The sequence below is a fragment of the Pteropus vampyrus genome, unplaced genomic scaffold (genome assembly GCF_000151845.1).
Source record: "Pteropus vampyrus isolate Shadow unplaced genomic scaffold, Pvam_2.0 Scaffold556, whole genome shotgun sequence".
Classification (NCBI taxonomy): domain Eukaryota; kingdom Metazoa; phylum Chordata; class Mammalia; order Chiroptera; family Pteropodidae; genus Pteropus; species Pteropus vampyrus.
The window spans coordinates 280080-300961 of record NW_011889337.1 but is presented as its reverse complement, the minus strand read 5'-3'; the positions used below and the strand labels follow the sequence as shown (position 1 = coordinate 300961).

Sequence of the window (20882 nt, the reverse complement as noted above, 5' to 3'; positions counted from 1 at the left end):
GTTCTGCGGTTTTCTCCAGAGAGGTGGAAGGCCCAGGCGGTGGGCAGATTCCACGCTTTCAATCAGTGAACAGGACCCTTCAGTAATTATATATATGAAACAAAGAAAACAATTCTGATTGGTGGATTTCTGGTTGAGTACAGGCATATTTAAGCCATCTCGGGTCACTTTTAATACTCTGCTCCTGGTATCCTTCTCAAGGCTGAGCATACATCCACCAATACTCAAACACTTTTTCTAACCTTTTTAAGGCAGCTGGCAGTTCTGTAGTAACTAAAATTGCTTATACCAAACAGTGCAAGGGGCTGGAGACAACCTTGGGCCTAGGAAGCTAGGATTCCATGAATCCATCCTATACATCCTATATCTAACTGGAACATCTCCATGATATACCCTGTATCTCCTGATAGACTATGATTGTCAAAACTTTAAAGGTGAAACCTCTTATTCCAACCAAAGCCTTCCACACTAATCTACTCTGTGAACGTGAAGAAGACAGAGTAGTCTGGTTAAAATGAGGACTACAAACCCAGAGTCCTGTCCATCCAGCACCCTTTCTTCCCTTTTGGGGCACCCAGCCACAGAACTCTAGGGTTCTCCCTGAGCATAGTGGGGAAAGCTCTGGGCTAGAAGACCTTTCTTGAGACATGGAGTCCCTCATGCTCTTGTACAGGTATATAGATGTAGACTCCATTCTATCCAGTACATTGATGCCAATTTTGCTGCCTGGCTTTCCAGCACTGCCAACAACTCATGGTCCCCCAGCATACTTTCCCATCTCATTTCTAGTTTCTCCAAGCCCTCATTGCCCACCACCTCTGAACTAGATATACATAGACCCATACTGTCCTCCTAATTACTCATCCAGTCTCTATTCTCAGCTGAGGACTGGCTATTCTCCCTCCATTCCAGAAGCTACCTTAGGATTTTGCACAGGCTCTTCTCTCTTCCTGACCCCAATCCCTGTTTCTGTCTTCCTGGGCCTGGACCTGCTTCGAACTCTCCTCCCTTAACCTAGTGGCCTCTCAGCACTCAGTAACTTAGTAGGCCCTCTCTGTTTTTCCACCCATCCTTCCATCTTTTGAAATTATCCTTAGGTCACGTTGAAACGCCCTCAACAAGAACAGAGATCTGGGCTCATTTTACTTTTACCTGTTGCCTCTGCTCTCAACATAACATACAATCTCCTTGACTGATATTCAGCTTCTCTAATCTCAACCAAAACCTATTAAAGCTGTGTAGCTTAATCCACTTCAAGAATACAGGACAAGTGGTTCCTATAAGAGTCCCTTATTCAACAGAGAAGAGAACAAAGAAGAGTAATTTGGATTTGGAGTTCACAGCAGCCCCTCTAGTTACATCGTGTTCACATTTAAGTGATGAGTGCAATTTAATGCCTGGAATAAGTGGTCACTATGCTAGGACCTTGGTACAAAAAAAAAAAAAAAAGGAAAACAATTGGTCAATAAAAATAGTCAAACACACAAAAACCAACAGTATAATTTCATTTTTCCCTTTATCCTTTCGCCTACTGTTGGCATACATTTTACTTCTACTGTACATTATGTTATAAACTCCACCATGCATTGTTATTATCTTTACTTAACAGTTATCTCTTAAAGGCATTTACATAAATAAGAAAATCAGCTTTATATTTATTCATTAAGTTGCTATTCCTGGTGCTCTTCGTTCCTTTGTGTAGATCCACATTTCTATCTGGTATCATTTTCTGTCTTCCTGGAGGACTTGAACATTTCTTTTAAACATTCTTTAACATTTCTTCTAGTGCATGTCTCTTGGTGATTAATTCTTTAAGGTTTTGTATTTTGGAAAAAGCCTTTATTTCACTTTTGTTTTTTGTAATATGTTTTCACTGTATATAGAATTCTAGGTTGACAGTTTAATTTTTCAGTGCTTTAAAGATATTGCTCCATTCCCCTCTTACTTTCATTGTTTTGACAACAAATCTACTCTTATCTTTACTCCTCTGTAGTAAAGTGTCTTTTTTTTCCCCTCGGGGTACTTTTCAGATTTTCTCTTTATCGTCGATTTTAAGTAATTTTATTATTATGAGCCCTGGTATATGTTTCTTCATATTTCTTGTTCTTGGCATTCTTTTAGCTTTTTGAATCTCTAGGTTTATAGTTTTCATCAAATTTGGAGATTTTTCCTTCATATATTTTTGCCATCTCCCCATTTTCCCTCTCCTTTGGGGTCTCCAAATGTATGTACACAGGCCACTTGAAGTTGCCTCACAACTCACCAATGCTCTGTTTACTTGGGGTCTTTTTTGTATCTTCCATGGCCCCATTTAACATGTTTAACCTTTCCCCTATCTTTTGAACATATGGAATACACTTATATATAATACCGTTTTCATATCTTTATCTATTAACCCTATCATTTGTATCATTTCTAGGTAAGTTTTAATTTATTTTATATTTTTCATTATTGATCTTACTTTTCTGCTTCTTTTTTTTAGGGTCAAAAGGAAAGTTTATTAGAAAAGAGATAATACTTCATAGAGTGTGGTCTCCTCTCAGAGGCAGAGAGAGGGATCCCTTGCTTCTTTGAATGGTTGGTAATTTTGATTGGATGTCAGACATTGGAAATTTTACCTTGTTAAATGCCGGGTATTTTTGTGTTTCCGTAAATAAATATTCCTTAGCTTTGTTCTGGAATACAAGTTACTTGGAAACAATATGATCATTAAGGGTCTTGCTTTTAAACTTTTTTAGGTGAGATAAAAGTAGCATTTAGACTATGGCTAATATTTCTCACTTCTAAGGCAAAGCCATTCTGTGTATTCTTACTGAGTCTCATGAATTATGTATGAGGTTTTCCACTTTGACTGATGGGAAGAAGAATTCCCAGACATGAATGATCTCTCGAGATTTCTGTCTCTGGGGTTTTGTCCTGTAAACTCTATCCACCTAGCACTCCTAGACACCCAGCTTCATCTCCTCAACTCAAGGAGATGACCAGGCTCCTCCACTGTGTGCTGTGATCTGTAATTTCTTCCTAGGCAGTGAGCTTGGGCAATCATAGGGCTCACCTTATTTGCTTTTCATCTCTCAGAGAACACTGTTCTCCTTTGCGTGATGTCTAACATATTGAAAATCATTGTTTCATGTAGCTACCTGTTTTTTTAGTTGTTTAAAGTACACGTGTAAATTTGGTCCCATTACTCTCATCATGGCCAGTATCAGAAGTCCTATAATCCAAATTTAAAACGTAAATTGTCAAAGTATGACAACTGTCCCAGTATTTCAAGTTAGTCAAATTAAAACCAGATTGAGAGACTGTGGGACACATACATATACACACACATGTTATATGTACCTATATCTCACATCTTTTCTGCATTCACAATTCTTCCATTTTACACACAAACAACTGGGAGCATATACAGCAAAATAGTAACAATGCTTTTCTCCTGCTTGTAGAAATATTAGTGACTTTTTATTCCTTTATTTATGCTTTCGATATTTCTAACATTTCTAAGGCACATAAGAATTATCATTATAATAACAAATAAAATCCTCTAAATATTTTAAAATGTTATTTAGATTACCCAAAATAAATGCTCATTATCTAGACGTTTTGTTTGTAATATTGGTCAACATCTTGCTGGATTCTTTTCAGCCCCTGCCATGCTTGCTGGCTATGTATCAATAAAGAAGCAAAGAAACAAACCAAAAACTCTTTGAAATCCAATTAGCGGGCTATGTGTAGTCATCTAACTTCTCTCAGACTTTCAAATACAATGCTTCACAAGTAAGCATTTATCTTGTTTTTAAAACCGTCTCTTGAGAAAAACTAGTAACATTTTAAAAGGGAAAATTATATTTGTATTTAAGTCCTATTCCCAATGACATGATATTGAATCCAATATTTATAGGAAAGGTTGTTAGTAGGCAATATTGGAAGGAAGAATTATCATGATTGCTTTCATTGTTATGAGTGTTGTATACATATTATTTGTCAAAACTTGTTTATATGTCTCTTGTAACAGTGCATAATAAACACTATTATTTAAAGTATGTTTTTCAGTCATTAATGCCATTAGTTCTGCATGAGTGAAAATGTATGGTTTTAAAATACTGACTTACCTAAGAATGATGCAATATTTTCATAACAATGACCCGCATTTTCTTTGATGAACTATTATTCAACACATAGCTTCTAAGTTAACTCCATACCTATCTTTCAAACTGAATACCATGAAAAAGAACTAGGATTCATTAAAAAAATTTTTTAGTTTCAAGTATACAGTACATTGGTTAGAAATTTATTTAGTTTATGAAGTGATCCCCCTGATTACTCTGTCACCCATCTGGCTCTACACATAGCCATTACTATACAATTGACTGTATTTCCTATGCTGGACTCTATATTCTTGTCATTATTTTTTGTTAGAACTCCTCTACTGTAGGTAATACATGCTTGGTTGGTAGCTATGTCTCACACTCTTCTCTCTGCATTGACAATTTCTCCATTTTAATGTTTTCATTCACACACCGTCCTATCAAAGTCATGAATGGTTCCTCTGTTATGATTTCATGTTATTCTTGTGCCTCAGGAATTTTCTTACTACTCTATCATTTGTAGTTTGTTCTTTTGCAACTCATCAAGTTCTGATCTTTACCAAATGATTTTGATCTAAAGATATTTCTATAGATTTTCAGTTATCAAAAGGGTGCACTTAATTCATTTGCAATGAAACAATCTTATAACATTTTTATTTTTCCCTTCTAAAAATATAGGTTCACATTCTCCAAAAAAGAGTAAAATGGAAATAATAAACACCAGTATATTTACCAATAACTTTTTTTACCAACCTTGTTTTATACTTAACCAGCATTTTCCCCTTGTAAAATTATAACTGTTCCTTATTTTCGTATGTTATCGATAATCTTGTCCTTTTATATGCGTTTGCTATAGATCTAAATGATTTGTTGGCTATCCCAAATTTTTAAATAATTACACATTTCTACTAGATCATAAGACATTTATTTATTAATATGATTATAATGTAGGTTTGTCATTTTTACCCTTTCTGAAAACTCATGTATCATACATCCCTTACTCTATATCTACAGTTTCTTATACTTTAAAAGTGTCCAAAGCTTTTTAATATCATTGAATATTTCACTTTCTCTGATATTTTCAAGGAAACAGCTTTTGTGCTCATCGATATGATTTGTTTCCATAATTTCAATTTCATTGATTTCTGCTTTTATCTATATAATTCCCATCCTTTCGTTGCCTAGGATTTACTTTTTTTATAGTTTCGTAAAGTGGAAGCTTAGATTATTGATCTGAGTTCTGTCTTCCTTTCTGATGTAAGCATTTAATGACATAAATTTCTCTCGAAGCACTGCTTTAGCTAAATGCCACAAATTCTAATATGATCTATTTTTATTTTCACTTGTTTCCAAATATTTTCTAATGTCCCTCAAGAATTTCTTTTGAAATATGAGTTAGTTAAAATGTGCTGTTTAATCTCCAAATATTTGGTGAATTTGAAGATATCTCTTGTATTCTTTAGTAGAGAATATACTTTGTATGATTTAAATTTTTTTTACATTTGTTAAGAGTTGTTTTACAGCTTATTTTGGTGAATATTACATGTGTACTTGAAAATAATGTATATTTTTCTGTTGTTGTGTGGAGTGTTTTGCAAATGCCAATTACATTAATTTGGTTGATAGTGCTGTTTGGGTCCTTCAATATCCTTGCATATTTTCTATCAACCTTTTCTATCATTTACTCAAGGAGGAGTGTCACAGTCTCCAAATATAATTGTAGATTTGCCTATTTGTCCTTTCGTTTTTTTTTCAGTTTTTATATGATGTATTTTTAAACTCTGCTTTTAGGTGCATACACACTAAGGATTGTTATGTCCTCTTGATGAATCCTTATATCTCAAGGACACAACCAAACTTATCCTCCAATCTCATTTTTAGGGTGTTTCCTAGAATCACTTTTGTTACCACGGTCTTTATAAATCAGGACACAGAAATAGCACAAGTAATTTGAATAGACAGAATTTAATATACAAACTTATTTACTAGATACAAAATTATTAGCTTCATGACTTCAAAAATGTACAAATGAGAGAACTCAAAGGGATCATGGAGGTAAAAACTGGAGGAAGCAGCAGGGCTGGTAGAGCAAAGGGAAGAGGTTGGAATTATTAAAACTTATCAAAGACATTGAAACTGATAGGAGGGGCCTTGTGGAATTGAAGCACAGACTTATGATAAAGGAAACTTCTCAGCTGGTGTTGGTGTTCCTAAAGTCTGGGGCCTGACAATCAGACTTCTGTAGAGTGGGCGCTACTTACCTGACTTCTCTAAGGAGAGCTCAATGAACTAGTTCTGCAAGTGTTGGGAAACCTACAAATGAATTTGTTTACTTCTGTCAGAAGGAACTTCATCTACCTAGGTGAAGAAGCACATGGAAATGATGCTCAGAGGAACTGCAAGAAGTCCAGAGACGTAAACAGGAAGAAGCCAGACCCTTTTTTCTCCTACAAACATAGTCTCTCTCTACCCTCTTCTACTGGCAGAGCTTAACAGGCATTCAGCAGGCAACGAAGAAATCTGGTTTACGAAGTCCCAGCTCCAACATCACAAAACAGAGTACAGAAGGAGGATGAGAGTGAAAGATAAATTAATATATTAAAATGTGTACACAGCATAGCAAAGAAAAATATGAGCAGATAGTCTTCATTTCTGAAACAGGTCATAAGACTATGGCTGATATTTATGACTTATTTTTTTTAAGTGGAGAAAAAGTTTATTATAAATATCCACTCTTATAAAACACTGCATTTCTGTAACCCAAGATAATATTTTGACTTGTGATTTCTACACTGTTAGGCAAATGATTCTTACAGTAGAAATGATATCTGATAACTGCGATTTTCCTAATTTTGAAATTAAATATTAGACTAACAGTACTCATGTTAATAACTTATTTTCATTTCAGTGCCATTATTTCTAGGATTAATGATTTTTTTTGTTTCTTTTTCAATTCACTTGTTTTTTTTTTTTTCTTTTTTCCAGGGTTTCAGTATTTCCAGTTCTTTGGTTATAGAGTCTATGCTTATCTATTGACTCTTCCCCTACTGTTAGTTTGTGTTCTTGTATGGCTTATAATTTTTCACATTAAACTACGTTGAGTTTTTTGGTGAAACATCAATGTTATGGATGTGAGGCCATCTCTAAGGCTGGCTTTACTTTCCAGGGAGTTCTATTTCCCTATATGCATGTAGCTCTGTTCTCTCTCTAAAATCTTCTGTGATTGTAGAGGTCTTTGTCCTCAGCCATTGGAGCCTAATACACTCTAATATTTCAAAGCTTCATTTTTTTTTTGACATCTTGGTTTAGAGTTTGGCCATTTATAGTTTTGTATTTCATATAGTATTCTGTTAAATTCAAGGAGGGAGGTTCCTTTATCAGTTTAACATACTATATTGACTTTGATTTGGCTTGAGTTTAACATTGTGCTGCCCTATTTGCTAGATATTCACCAGTGTTCCTGAATGTAGGTATTTTGGAGGAAAAATATCCAAGGTAAATTTGTTTAGAATTTCTGTAAAAGTTAATTTTTATAAATTCAAATATAAACTTTATTTCAACAGAAAAAGCCATAATTTAAGTATTTGTAAAAATTAAACTAAAATAGCTTTTGAAAATCTCACTATACTTCAGTGCTAAAAAGAATGTTAAGGCTACTTTGCATTTCAAGTCATAAAAACTGCAATACATTTAAAAATAATTACAACCATTGTTTGCTCTCTTTCGAGTAACTGTATTACTAAAAAACTGGCTACTAAAGTGACTGGATAGTCATATCAAGTTTTCACGTCACCCTATTTTTTGTACATATTTAAAAATTATGCATACGATGCAGGACTTCATGAAAAGTTGTGGTTTTCCCCATATTTCCAACAGGTCTGATCTTCAAGTCCTAAACTTCTGTCCACATAAGCTTCAAAATGTAGACTTAACTGAATGATTCAACTAGCAGTACTTAAAGATAATTATGTAATACTTGAGTTAAAGTTGAAGCAATTTCATTGGTTTATGATCCATATATCATCTTATGAACATCATTCCTTTGTACATATTAAAGGGATCCATCTTCGATTTCTTCTTCTTCTATCCCCTTTTCTTTTTCCCTTTTGGTCTTCCTTTTTGTGGCCTGAGGTCACCAGTTCCTTGGGTAAAATCAAAATACTTCCATCATCGCTGCATTGAAGAGCATATTGGTTTGGATTGACTGGCCTTCATCATCTCTTAACATGCTAAAAAAACCATGATAAAGGCCATGTAGCTTCTCTTTCAGTACATTAATGGCTTTGTTAAACTGGACTTACTCTCTTTTGATGGTTTCCTTCTTTACTTGCAAGTTACATACATCATCTTCTAGATTAAAAATTATGTCCAGTTTGTGCTTACCACAGTTGTGAGCAGCAATTTTATTTTTCTCTCTTCATCTAATATCATAGATTAGTGACACTTGTAAATCCATCAAATAGTACCTGCTTAACATGCTGTTGAAAGGTCTTGGCTTGTTAGATTCCTCATCTATGGTCAGCAAGTGGAAGAAATACTGTCAAATTAGTTCCAGGAAGGGTCTGTTCAGGATTGATGGTATGAGAATTTAACTGCAGAATTGATTCTTGTGGCTGTGAAGTCCTTTCTACTGAATCTCTTCTAAATGTATTATCAGGACACAGCAACATGGCCTCATGGAAATTCATACCGTGGCTTATAGCCTGGCTACAATTTACATTATAATGTGCTGAAGAATTCAAGCCATCATTGATACTTCCTGTAAGAGGAGGAATATCTCCCAGTGAGATGTCCTATAGTGAATTTTCAGGCTGTGATGAAAACAACTGAAATGTTTTCCAAAGAGAAAGATGTGCCAGTCCCATTTAGATGTCTCATTTCTAGATTTAGCGGTCTTTTCTGCCTCCCATTCAGATTTATCTGTTATTTTATTTTCACCTACATTCTTCTGCCATAGCAATTTTTCATTCTAGGTTGACACTCTTTGCTCATTTTCCTTATGCTGGGAACTGACCCATAGCTCTTAGTACCCTATTCTTCTCACTTGCGTGTCCTCTGGCATCAGACACTTGAGCTGTTGGTTTGGCAGATGCATTCTCCTCCTCCCTAGCCACCAAGGGGCTACTCATAGCTGCTCAGGGTTGCCTCCACCGCCCTGTGCAGCCTGGCTGCTGCCACACAGCTGGTACCAACTCTTCCGGCCTACAAGGTTGCGGCAGCACAGAGTAGCCCTGGGACCCCATCAGTGTTTCCAGCCGCCACGCTGTACACAGGCCACCCAGGTGCAGGGAATGAATGGGACTCCCAGCCCAATCACCTCCCTGAGCAGCTGGCCCTTGGGCTCTACTGCGGGGTCCAGCTCCTGGCCTTTGGAGTGCACGCGGTCCACAAGCCCCCATCCTCAGGCCGGGAAGCAGCTGAGCATATAGGTGGTACTTGTTGGGCCACTCCTGAGCAGCAGCTCATCCCAGGAAAGGGTGGACAGTAGGAGCAGCAGGTAAAAGTCCAGGTTCTGGTCCAGTTGGAGCCCTGCCAAGCTCAGTGGGATGGTGAGGTGCAGGAGGCCGCAATTGTCGGACCACCAGGGATTCAGGTACTTCATCTCCTTCTGCATGCCCTGGGATGCTCCTGCCAGCACCCATGGGTCCCAGGGCTCCAGCGGCCACTGGGGCATGTGAGGGCTCCGCGTGCAGCCAGCACTTGTCAAGAAGAGACAATGAAGCAAGACAATGACCTGGGCCACTGCCCTGCACAGCTGTCATGGGGTCCCGGAGACAGGCACAAAGGCTCACACTGAGAGGACCACATGGTGGCGAGAGCTCAGGATTGGTGGGGGAGGAGCCACCCACGTGCAGAGGCCATCTTCTGGGTCACCTTGCAGCTCCATGCCACAGCCAGGCCCTGCCCTTATTGTCTTCATTATCATTTCTATTCTCATTTTGAAATATTTTGATAGAAGTATTGCACACATACATAAAAGCAGACAAATATGTGTGTGTGTGTGTGTGTGTGTGTGTGTGTGTGTATCCACATATATCCAGAAATTATCATAATTGTATCACCAGGGTCACAACAAAAAATCGGGTCAAGAAATTATTGACAAAGATGTAAAGGAAAATTAACAATGAAAAAATAGTGTTTTCAGCTAAAGATGCTGAAAGGATCAAACATTTAAAAAAAACCTTGATTATTATCTCATGCCATATATCAAATTAACTTGCATTGTATCATAGACTTAAAAACAAAAAAGAGCTGTGAAACATATCAGAAACATAGGTGAAAATCTTTGAAACCTTAGATTAGACAAATATTTCATAAGATACAATAAACACGAACCATAAGAGAAAATTTAATGAATTGGAATTCATCAAAATTTAGAATTTGTGCTCTTCAATGGACACTATAAAGATAATTAAAAGACAAGCCACAATCATCAACAAATCAAAAAACAAGTGTTGGCGAGGATGTGGAGAAAAGAGAACCCTCAAACACTGTTCGTGGGATTGCAGACTGGTATAGCCATTATGGAAAACGGTCTGGAGGTTTCTAAAAAAATTAAAAATAGAACTACCTTTTGACTCAGCATTTACACTTATGGGTACTTACTCAAAGGGAAAAAAAACTAATTTCTAAAGATTTATGCACCCCTATGTTCACTGCAGCACTATTTATAATGGTCAAGATATGGAGGCAACCTGAGTGTCCATCAATGGATGAATGGATAAATAAGAGGTGGTACATATATACAATGGAATATTACTCAGCCATAAAAAATGAAATCTTACCATTTGCAATAATGTGGATTGACCTAGGGAGTATTATGCTGAGTGAAATAAGTCAGAATGAGAAAGAAAAATACCAAATAATTCCACTTATATGTGGAATCCAAGGAACAAAATAAATTAACAAATAAAATGAAAACACACTTACGGATACAGAAGACACCCTGGTGATTGCCAGATGGGAGTGGGGTTAGGGGACTGGGTGAAAAAGGTGAAGGAATTAAGAAGTACAAGTTGGTAGTTACAAAACAGTCACGGGTATGGGAAGTACAGCATAGAGAATATAGTCAATAATATTGTAATGGCTGTGTGTGGTGCCAGATGGGTACTAGGCTAATCAGAGGGATCACTTTGTAAGTTATATAAATGTCTAACCATGGTGCAGTATACCTGGAACTAATACAAAAGGAAAAAAAAAGAAAAAAAAAGACAAGCCACAGATTTGGAGAAAAAATTTGCAGATTACGTATTTGATAAAGGACTTGAATTCAGAATATATAAAAGAAATCCCAAGACTCAATAATAAGAAAGCAACCAGTGACTTCCAGTCAAGATAGCAAAGTAGACAAATGCTATGCTCGCCTTCTTCCATGATCACATTAAAATTACAATTAAATTATAAAACAACAACTCTTGAGAACCACCACCTGAAGACTAGCTGAATAGAACCCCTAAAACTAGAGATATAAAGAAGCCACATAGAGATGGGTAGGAGGGGCAGAGATATGAAATAGGCTGGTCTCACACCCATCTGTTCCACTTAAGAATTGGGAGGGATATCTCAGCTGTAGAGGTCCCCCCTGAGGAGCAAGGGGTCCCAGGCCAACACTGAGCTCCCCAGCCTGAAGCACCAGTGCCAGGAAGAGCAGTCCTCATAACATCTGGCTGTGGAAATCAGCAGGAATTCCATCTGTGTGAGAGTCCCAGCTGTTTATTTTAAAGGGCCTTTGCACAGGCATACTTGCAGATGAATTCACTTGCTATGAGCTCTAGCACTGAGGCAGCAGCTTGAAAAGTCTCAGGGACACAAGAGGAGGAATTAAATTGTCTGCTTCAGGGTGAGGACTGGCAGGGGGCAGTTCTCTCCCAGACTAGCGTGCTGGGACCATTGTTCCTTTGTCGAACCCTCCCTCAATCCAGGTGTACAGGTAGGGGGACCCAGGTGTACAGGTAGGCACCAAATCAGAGTTTCCATCAAACTCACCCCACTCTGATGATTCCCTGAGAACCTGCCTCACCCAAGTGGTGCACAGGCCTGAATTTCTTTCAGCAGCTTTTACTCATAAGCAGTCGGTCTCTGCCTATATTGTGGATTTCCCTAAAATCTCAGAAAGGTTCACAAACCCTACAAAAACAGTGGCTGGATTTGGCATGCTCTGTACCTCTTGCTAAGTGGCCCCCAGCCAGGCACTAGTGGAAGCTGGCCTTGGTTCATAGGATAGCCTCTCCCAGGTGCCTCCAAGCTCAGCGTAGGAAGCTACCAATTGCAGATCACTTCATACCTCCTACTGGGTGCCCCCCGGCTAGGCACAGACAGCAGCTGACCTGGGCTAGCATCAGAGTCCCTGCTATGAGGCCCAGAACCAACACATCTGGTGACTGGCTTCAGACCACACCAGAGCACCACCTAATTAGCTCTATGAATGACACACCCAAAGGGTGGACTCAGTAGGCATCAGAGCCCTGTTACACTGAATCCCATCCCATCAGTGGGGTCAGTCCCCACATAATAACTCATCCACTGTAGTCATAGCTAGTCAGCCTGAGGGTCAGTCCCACCCACTGATATGCTAAGAGCAATCAAGGCTCAACTGTAACAGGAGGGCACACACAACTCACACAAGGGACACCCCTGGAACACCCAGTTCAGGTGACCAGGAATACTGCATCACTGGGCCCCACAGAACACCTACTACATAAGATCACTCTGTCCCAGACCCTCTGAGTCAGAATCTGCATTTTAATAAGATCTCCAGGGGATTCACAGGCACTTTATAGTGTTATGTGTACTGCAAATCTAGCATTCCTCCATCAAGAATTTGTCAATCTAAGCTGGTTCATTTTGGAAATCCTGAAGCTACTTTCTAATTAATATCTGGCAGCAAATTACTGGAAAGGATAAATACCTTAGGCAGCATAGACCCCTCACCCCTGAGATTCACCCTGAGGCAGATGTGTAACCATCTGGCCTCAGGTACAGATTGGGAGCTGTTAGGCCATGATGGCCTAAGGCACAGATGTTGGCAAAATGCACTCTCCTACTCTCCCCAATTGAATGGCCTCATGGTGGCTTGCCTAGTTAGTGGCCTTTCTATGGGAAGCTTCCTAAGCTACTCTGCTCCTGGAGCCTGACTTGTAACTACTGCTCATATGCACAGTACTCTCAGACTGTAGGGTAGGCAAGCTCACCAGATTTATTGCCATCAACAGAACAGCAAGCACACTGCTTCCAGTGGGGGCCATACATAGGAGGAGTAGAAAATTTAAGCCACTAGCACCCTGAGCTCCAGGACTGAGGGCCTCTCAGATGTCTTCTTCTTTCACCTTCCTGAGTGGGATCTTGGTTCTCCCTAAGCTTGAGCTGCCTTGGCACCGATCCTTGTGAGCTAGTGGTTATTTTCACAACCATTTTTCCAATTAGATGAGGTGGGGTCAGAGAGGCAAGATCTCATTCTCTTCCCACTGGGCCACAGCACAGGCCATTTCCTGCCCTAGTGTTAATTTGCAGAGGACTCTTTAAATAAATGGACTCCAGCAGTCTTGTGAGAGTTTAGGAGGTAAATATCTTTGGCATATAGGACGTCTGCCTGATGGATTGCATGAAGGCTTTCCTCCATTGAAGAGCTCAGATCGACAGACATTTCCCTCCAACAGATATTTCCTCCTGCCTTTAGGACTCTCCCCCAAATATCCACAGCACTGGCCCCAGATTGGCCCCTGGACTTCTCTGACGGACAGTGATTGGAGGAGTCTGATTGCTTTCAACACAAAAGGCTACACCTAATAGTTCCTTGGTTTGGATGCTCTGTTTCTAATAATGCCACAAAGATGACAAAAAGTTTGGGTTTTCTAAAGCTGCATCAGTCACAACGAGGTTTACAAAGTGTTTTTCTCTTGTGGCGTCCCCTATTCCCAGATTTGACTTTCTCAAAATGCTTTCTCTGTGTATAGAACCAAGGGAGCTGGGGACAGGGCTTTTTTCTCATAAGTTCACTGCCGTTTATCATCTGTTGCCTTGTTAATTGCACATTGTCATTGTCACATTGTGGGTGCCTCACAGGGATTAAAAATCCATCCAAAAGCTATTAACTGGCCTCATCAAATAATTACTCGGTAAATAAGTAGATTGGACATATTGGATTGTGATTAACCTAATTTCCTCCCTGGCTTTGCCAAGTACAGAAGCCTGGATCCATCCTTGGAAACCTGCCAATGCCTAGTTCAATGTAACTGCCAGGAGCCAGAGCCTCCTCTGAGGGAGAGGCCACAGGCTCCATTTCAGTTCCAACCACTGCTGGTGAAGTCAGGGCAGAGGAACCCTGAGATACCAGCCAGCCAAGGCCCCACATTTTACAGATGGAAAACCAAGATCCTGACTTTTTCAGAGCATGTAAACAAATCAGGCTGCTATGTCTTGGGAGTCAGGCAGAAGGATTGGCAGTTCCTCATTGCATCCTGGGTAGAGGTGAGCATTTCTGGGAGGAGTCAGAATCTATGCCAAACTGTAAATCAGATCCCCAGGCTCAACTAGGGTGGGGAATGAGCCTACTTAAGTATAACAGTAGCTCCTCTCCTCTCCCATTTTTGCCTCTCCTTTCTTCTCCCTCAGTTTTAGCTCTGAGCAGTCAATCCCTTACCGGTAGAACTCTGTAAGTCACATGACAAAAATAAAAGATTATCTGAAGGCAACCAAATCAAAGTTGTGATAGAAACAGGAGCAGCAGCAAGGAAACATCGCCTGGGATCTAGAAGAACAAACCATACAACTAGAAGAAATCTAAGAAATCACCCTGCAGTGGCAGAAGGTCGGATGAGGCGAGGATGTGGGGCTACCCGTCCCAGCAGCTGAGTGAGAAGGAAGCTGTGGCAGTGACAGCCGCAGCGGGCAAATGCCTCTTAAAGGGGCTGGTCCACAAGCAGATTGTCGTGGTGACGGACCTGCTTGCTCTGAACACCAGTGCTGATTGGGCTGCACGCAGGGGGCACCAGGGACTTACAGGGAGTCATTGTCAGAGTGAGGGCAGAGGAGAGACTTGCTTGGTACAGAAGTGCCGGCAGTATGGATTGTTCCCTGCTGAGCCCTCCCTGCTCCCAGTGTGCAGACACAGCGCCACCATAGCCGTGAAGTCATCAGACTGGATAACAGAAGTCATTCTGCCTAGAGGATTCCCTGAAACCCCGCCTCCCCCAACTCACGGCCCCACCCAAGCCACATCCAGGTGTGTCCTCAGTGAGTCAGGTGCTCCTTGCTAAGTAGCGTCTAGACTTACACTTGGAGGCAGCTGGCCTCGGTTTCTGGGGTGGCCTTTTGAGGCAACTATAAGCACAGCACCTGTGGATTGCTTCCTGAATCTCAACAGGTGCCTTGGAGGGGCACAGTCTGGGGCTAAACTTGGCCTGCATCTGAACCCCTCTCAGGACTGTGCCATTGGACACCTACTACACGAAACCACACTAATAAAACCAGGAGACTTAGGAGCTTTGCTTAGTACGTAGAAGTAGACACAGAAAGGCAGCCAAAATAGGAAGACAAAGAAGCAGAAACCACATGAGAGAACAGAACAGAGATCCAGATATCATGGAGTCAAGTAATCTAACAGATGCAGAGTTCAGAACACTGGTTATACAGATGCTCAATGAACTTTTGGTTAAATTCAGTGAGAACTTCAACAAAGAGATAAAAAACTTAAAAATGGAAATGGAAATTATAAAAGGGAACCAGTCTGAAATGAAGAACACATTATCTGAGATGAGTATATTAAATGGAATAAATAAAGGAATAAACAGAGTGAATAAAGAAAAGGATCAAATGTCCTATCTAGAGGATGGAAAAGCCAAGGACACACAATCAGAATGGCAAGAGGTAAGATGCCAAGACTATAAAAATAATTTAAGGAGCATATAGGACACTATTAAGGGTCCAAATATCCATCTAATCGGTGTAACTGAAGGAAATCAAGATGTTGAACAGCTGTTTGGAGAAATAATGATGGGAAACTTCCCTAACCTGGTGAAGGAAATGGACATAAAACCCCAGGAAGCTCAGAGAGTCCCTAAAACCCAGAACCCAAAGAGGCCCACACCAAGACACATCATAATTAAAATGCCAAAGTTTAAATACAAAGAAAGAATATTAAAAGCAGCAAGAAAAAAACAGATAGTTACTTATAAAGGAAAACCCATAAGGCTGGCAGCTGATTTCTCAAAAGAAACTATGCAGGACAGAAGGGTTTGGCAAAAAAATATTCGACAGGATAAAGACACAGGATCTACAACTAAGAATAATTTATCCAGAAAAGCTATCATTTAGAGTTGAAGGACAGATAAAGAGCTTCCTAGAAAAAAATAAGCTAAAGGAATTTATCACCACCAAGCCAGTATTATAGGAAATGTAGGGACTTCTTTAAGAAGAAAAAAACATGTATCAAAAACAGGAATAAAGAGTAGTAACAACTACATTCCTATCAATAAGTACCTCAAATGGAAAAGAATTAAGTGCTCCAACTAAAAGATAGAGTGGATGAATGGAAAGGAAAATAAGACCCCTACATGTTGCCTGTAAGAGACTCACTTCAGATTAAAAGACACACACAGACTAAAAGGAAGAGGATGGAAAAGATATCGCTTTGATGGACCTAGAAGCTATTTAAGTCAGACAGAGAAAGATAAACACTATATGATTTCACTTATATGCAGGATCTAAGGAAGAAGAAGAACAAACTAATCAAAACCAGACTCACGAATATAGTGGACAATTTGGTGACGGACAGAGGGGAGGGGTTTTGGGGGCTGGGAGAATGGGGTGAAGGGTTAAAGGAGTACAAATTAGTAGCTGATGGATGGACATGGGGATGGGGAGCACGGCATAGAGAATGCAATTAGAATGAATACGTTGGCTAGGTGGAGGGTCAAGGGAAGGAGGGAGCAATTGGGGGGATCGTTTTACAAACTATATAGATGTCTAACCAATGTATGGTATACTTTAAACTAATTAAAATAAATAAAATTAAAAAAAAGAGTATCGGAAGAAGAAAAGATCTCTTTTCTGAGAAGTCCACTTCTGTAAGAACCTCTATGGTCCCTGCTCTATATCCAATCTTTAGGGAAGGCTCTTCATATCACCTATGAGAATGAACCCTGTACTTAGATGCCCTGCTACTCCCGAAAATAAACATCAGGTGAACCTGATATCACTATGCCATAACTTCCATTTCCCCCTACCTACCTGAGCTGCTTTCCCTCTAAGGAGTGTGGCTTGTGCCATCAGGCCTCTTATATATCTATAATACATTCTGGAAACCCACTTGGGGGAACATGTTTAGCACTGGAGGAGATGCCAAAGAGAACAAGACCTACTCCTTGCCCTCAAGGAGCTCACAGTCTAGGAATGAAGATAGGCAGACCACAAAAGATCATGACTTTGGATAAGGTGCCAGGTTGAGGAGTAAGGAAAGGGGAACCAAAGCAAAAGGAGCTATTAAATCCCCCGAAAGCAATCAGTAAAGGAAACATAAAGCAGCTGACCTTGAAGCTGGGCCTTGAGTGCTGAATGTGAGTTCAGCTGGGAAGATTAGAAGGGAAGTTCACATGGATGGAATAGCAAAACCAAAGTTACAGTGGCAAGTGTGAAAGGTATGTTCAGAGAACAGCTAGAAGTTCTCTGTGTTGGCAGCACAGGGTAAATAAGGGTAGGAGTATGTGGCAAGGGATGAGACTAATGGGGGAAGGAACTGAGTGTTTGTCACTTCTGGTCCTGTGTTCTGGCTAGTTATTATTGTACAACAAACTGCCCCAAAACTTAGTGGCTTAAAACAACAGCTATTTTATTATATATCACAATTCCAATAAAATCCTCACCTGGATGATTTTTGTCATTAACAGAGATCACTCAGAGGCATTCAGCTGGAGGATGGGCTGGTCCTGTGAGCCCACTATAGCTTCACTTACGTGTCTGGTGCCTTTGCAAGAATGTCTGGAAGGCTAGGCTCACCTGGGCCTGTCAACCATAGTGCCTACACATGGCCTTATGAGCATGGTGGTCTCAGAGTTGTTGCAGTTCTTACGTGGCAGCTCAAGGCTCCAAAAGCTAGTGTTTCAATGACCCAGGAAGAAGATGAATGGCCTTTTTATGACTCAGCCTCAGGAGTGATATAACATCATTTCTCCAGTACTCTATTGGTTTTAGAAGTCACGAGCTCACCCAAATTCAAGTGGGACAGGGATATGTGGACCTCACCCATCAACGAGAAGAATGCGAAGAATTTGCAGCCACGTTTTAAAACTTCCACGGATATCTTACCAGAATAAACCAGGCATGGAAGGGTCCAAGGCTTGCCTGGATCGTTGCCCTCTCTACTTGTGGATCAAAAGTCAAATGAGCTGAACTGAAAGTTGATTCATTCCATGGAGCCTGCTCTTAGATAGTAGAATAAAGGATAACCTAAGAGGATAACCTAACCTCTTTATCATAGCTGTCTACATCTAACTTGCTGGTGGAAAGAAAATAAATGAAAGTGGTGACTAACTCTTATGGTATCCTTCAAGCACCACTGGAAAGGATACAAAGGAGGTGGCCCACTATAGGGAAAACATCGAGCTCCGTGAATCTGACGTTGATCTCTTACGAACATTGGACAAGTCTATTTTCCTCTCTAGGCTTTACTTTTCAAAAAAAAATCTGTGTGGTGGCGACAACTCCTACACTACATTTAGGCCAGCGAATAGAACCTGCAGCATATGGCCGATAGTGTGTGATATCCATTGACTGCAGTACAGAGGCTCTGGAGGTGTGATACTTGCTCCTACTCAAAATGCTCATAATTTATTATGTTTTTTGCATTCTCAGGACTACTTGTTACAGTTTTTCTACTTTGCTATCCCTCCCTCCAATGCTTGTCAGCATGGCTTTCAGTCTCCCTCTAACAATGCTCCTTCACCATGGCTGTCTGAAATGCAAGCTGAGATTGTTTATTTTCTCACACCTTATATAACTCAGGATCTAGAAATGACATCGGTGTCCATTTTGCTCCAGATCATGACTCCTCTACCTTCTTGTAAAACAAAAGCAAAAAAAAAAAAGCAAAATTTTGTTTATTTGAGTCCTATGTCATTTAGGTATACCACACTCTCTCTTTCCTTATTTTTCTAATCTTCAGATCTCCTAGCCATTTACTGAAGTTCACAATGTTTCTTTGCACTCTAAGTTCTACTATCATCATGGATTAATTATTTTAGCATCTCTGTATGTTGCAAATTCATCCAACTCACCAACATCCCAGGTCCTTAACTCCATTATTTCCAAAGACTCTCTCATTTCATCTTAGTTGTTCACTCCTGTGGCTACACCACAGTCCTTGTCACTTCCTGTTATTGTCCCACCTCCAGAACCAGTGTTTCAACTATTCTACTTTCTGACCACAAACTCCTTTCCTTCTAGATTGCTGCTCTGCTCTCCATTATGACCATTCTTCATCATCTTGGGGCTCACAAACTATTGACTCTGGTCCCTGCCAATTGTGCAGCCCCTTTCCCCCCTTCTATCTGACTCCTTATCCTATTTGGATGGAATGGCTCATCAGTTCAATTCCACCCTTACCAATGCCTTGTCTAAAGTCTCTTGCCTCTAATCTTTTTGTAACTTCAACCCTGCATGAACCGAACAATTTGTTTTCTATGTGCTTGAATCTTAGCAGCTGAATAATACTGGAAAAGTTGCATTTAAACCAGGTTGATCCCATTCTAAATGTGCAACTATCAACTTTAAACAGTCCTCCAACACTGCCTAGCAATTCTTACACAAGCTTCTGGTTAATTTACCCTCCCACTTATCCACTATAATGATTTCAAAACATATCAAATATCCTCAAAACCACAAAGTTTCTTCCTTAACTTCCCCTCACTCTCAGCATACGACCTCACTTTCTAGTTCTCACACATATACAAAATAGAAACCAATAGAAGGAAATTTCCCTATGTTACATATATCAAACCTACAAAACTACCTTTGCGAGCACCCATCTTTGCTTATTTCATTCATTTAGGTTAAAGAAGGTGACTACTCTCCTGTCTTGGTCGAATCCCCCTCCCCTTCTTTGGATCACATTTGGTTCTAATTTCTCATAGCCGTATTCTATCAATTATCCTTTCTATTTTTTGTATGTTCAGCTGATACTTTTTGTCTGAAATTTGAGTCATGACGGAGGTGGGCTTCTGTTGACTTCATCAGGCTGTCGTGTATAACTGACTTTTACTGGAAGTAAATTCAGTGTACTTCTATACTATGGTGATTTAGAACACTGGTCTCCAATACGAGGTGCATGGGAGTGATCCATTGTGGTGTGAGAAAGAAGACACTACAACTTGTTTCTATGTTTTTTTTTTTAATTTAAAAAGTGAAACAGAAACTTATCTTTCCATTATGGAGTATAAATGTTTACCTGCTATGCTTATCTCATTTTGTCCATTTGTGTGCCGGACAGTCCTGAGTCCTATGCTATGTTACGCTAGTTATTATTGTACAACTAGAGATACCCTGAGGTAAGAAAGAAGATATAATGTTCTGGCATTTATAGTAGGGCCCTCATGGCTGCATATCTGCATTTTGAGCAGGTCAAGGTGCTAACTTAAAGGGATTTGTATATATCAATCAATTTTTTTTCATAATAGCTTCACTGAGTATAAATAATTTTCCATAAAATTCATCCCTTTAATACAATAAAATTGTATCTCCTATACAATTTAGTGGGTTCTAGTATATTTAGAGTTGTGCAACCAGCACCATTATGTAATTCCA

At 39.7% G+C, this 20882-nt stretch overlaps 1 pseudogene; it reads right to left on the bottom strand.

Moving 5' to 3' along the window:
• Positions 1-8596: 8596 nt before the first annotated feature.
• Positions 8597-9718, bottom strand: LOC105308194 (annotated as a pseudogene).
• Between the last annotated feature and the right edge of the window lie 11164 nt (positions 9719-20882).